Source organism: Rhamphochromis sp. 'chilingali' (assembly GCF_963969265.1).
Source record: "Rhamphochromis sp. 'chilingali' genome assembly, chromosome: 14".
Taxonomy (NCBI): domain Eukaryota; kingdom Metazoa; phylum Chordata; class Actinopteri; order Cichliformes; family Cichlidae; genus Rhamphochromis; species Rhamphochromis sp. 'chilingali'.
In genome coordinates, this window is record NC_137941.1 from 767,218 (window position 1) to 769,717 (window position 2,500).

The following is a 2,500-nucleotide window of genomic DNA, read 5'->3' on the forward strand; positions in this document are numbered from 1 at the left end:
CTGTGGGGGTCAGAGTTCACAGCACAGGAAGTGGGGTTGTTGTCCCAGCGTCCGGCAGACAGTCTGGGTTCTTCTTTCAGGTGAGACGTGAACACTGATGTCATCTGTGTATTTTGGTGTTGTCTGGGCCCCGTGGCTCGATGGGGATGGGTGGAGGCACTGGGTGGAGGGCGATCGGGGCTCAAGAGTTGGCAGTTCGTCTTGTAATCGGAAGGTTGCCGGTTCAATCCCCAGCTCTCTGTCTTGGTCGTTGTGTCCTTGGGCAAGACACTTCACCTGCCGCTTACTGGTGTTGGCCAGAGGGGCCGATGGCGCGATACGGCAGCCTCGCTTCTGTCAGTCTGCCCCAGGGCAGCTGTGGCTACACCTGTAGCTGCCTCCACCAGTGTGTGAGAGTGACTGAACAGTGCATTGTAAAGCGCTTTGAGGGTCTCGAAAAGCGCTATATAAATGCAATCCATTATTATTATTATTATTATTCTTATTATTCTTATTATTATCATTATTATTATTACTGCGTCAGTTTTGGAAGCACGTTGTTGTTCCGATGAGTCCAGGTTGGTCGTCGATGCTCACAGAGTGAGCTGAACCTGCTGCGTTTGCTTAAAGGCTGCCAGCTGATGCTCATCAGCGTAACTCCCACACACACAGTTACATCCAGATCATGTGATGTGCTGCCACAGCCTGTACCTGCTCTCATCCTCCAGCGAGGACGAGATGAAGCTGCTGTTGGATCAGCAGGTGCAGAGCAGCTGATCTGAGATCAGAGTCCACATGAATGAAAATGAGATGTAATGATGCTCTTACTGATCTGCTGTCTCCTCACAGTTTATCAGGCTGGCTGAAAATCACATGTGTGGCTCAGACTGCTGTGAAAGATGGTGTTCCACAGAGGAGGAGGTGGAGGAGGTGGAGAATGCAGAACACACATCAGTGAAGGACGGAGCCCGAGTCGTGGGCGAGAGGCTGTGCTGGGGTCAGTTCTGTGCAGCGTCCTCATCAAATCAAATCAAACGTATTTCTTCTGATGAATGTCAGCTAACATCAGCTGACCTGTTACCATGGATACGTCTGCTATGGATCTGTGAGCTGATAACTCGCTCCTTTCATCTGTGACACCAGCGCAGTCTCCACTCTCGCTCCACTCTCAGGAACCGGCTGCTGTTTTTGGGAAGTCTTCGTTAGAACTGGGACAAAACAACGTGAGGAAAAACCGAACGAGGCTTCAGTCTGCTCCGTCACCTTCATCTCCACCACACTGACCCCACCTCCTTTGTGGAGATGACGGGCGGACTGAGCGCTCGCAGTGATGGCTGCTCTCCTCCGAGCAGTCTGCGTGACACGTTCACACTCAGCACGGAGGCAGATCTGTGATCGCTGACTCGTTACATCTCATAATTACCACTGAAAGCTTTGTGAGTGCACTCTGTGAACAGCTGGACTGGAAAGGCATGATGTCATCACGCTGATGGAGGGCAGCGTCTGCTCGAAGGACGCTTCAGTCTGCGCTGAGCGTTCAGCTCCTCCTCCATCTGCTGACCTCACATATCTGTGAGTGGTAAAGGTTAAAGGTTAGAGTCACACACCTGAGCGGTGTGCTCCAGCAGCATCAGCCTGTAATGTGACTGCTTTAAAAACCCACTTTACACCACAGCTCAGTGAGAACAGCCCAATAAAGAGCCAGGAAAAGGTCAGGTGATCCGAAAGTGTTCATATAATATTCTATAAGAAATAAATGCACGTTATTTATTGACGCGTTTCACAGGAAGAAACTGAAAATGTTTCAGCAGCTAAAAGTGATTACAGCCACCTCACGATCCAGCAGCAGGAAGTGGCAGTGATGCTTCAGTGTGATGTCATCAGTCTGTCACATGACTCTGCTGCACTCTCCTTCACAGCGTTGCCTCAGCTCTTTGTGCTTTGCAGCATTCGTTATGCACGGCTCTCTGAGCTCCGCTTCATGCATGCTGCTGTGCTCGGGTTCTTTGTCCGGTGATTGGTCGACAGACGGCAGAATACTCTGACTGGATCATCGTCCCTCCTCCGCCGGGCTGACGGCTGTATGAGCTGTTCGGTCTCGTCTGTTCCAGAAGTCTTTGTTTAGCTGCACCTTTGCAGAGCTGAGCTCCCGTGTGAAGAGCACTTCCAAACAGCCATACTTGTTCAGTCTGTGCTGAGCTTTGACCTTTAACCTGCTAACTGAGGCCTGTAGAGTTTGAGGTGGAGACGAGATGGTGAATCTGCAGGGATGTAAACTCCTGGGAGGATTGTAGCATCATGCTAACATCCCTGAATGCTGCAGACCTGCAGACAGAAGTCCTGCTGCAACAGAGGTCCTCACACTGCTGCTGGTCATTCATCGGTGCATTAACAGCAGCTGGCTGATGTTAACCTGAGTGGAAGCAGTAAGGATGGCCTTTATCTTTCACATTATGGGGATTATTACTGAAGCAGGAGTACAAACATCCAGTTTGTCCTGGTTCAGAATGAGGAAAAAGTC

The 2,500-nt window shown here is 50.5% G+C and overlaps 1 protein-coding gene across 2 annotated transcripts in view; it reads left to right on the top strand.

Annotated features, from left to right (window-relative positions):
• LOC308409958 (uncharacterized protein) overlaps window positions 1-2,500 on the top strand; it is a 14,753-nt gene that overhangs the window by 1,536 nt on the left and 10,717 nt on the right. Inside the window, exon 1 of one of the 2 annotated variants that reach the window (XR_013974092.1) lies at window positions 1-80. This exon is cut by the window's left edge and continues 439 nt beyond it. The exons of the other annotated variant lie outside the window; for it this stretch is intronic. The gene's annotated coding sequence lies outside the window, so the exon portion shown is untranslated. The remainder of the gene's footprint in view (window positions 81-2,500) is intronic. 2 annotated transcript variants of the gene reach the window in all.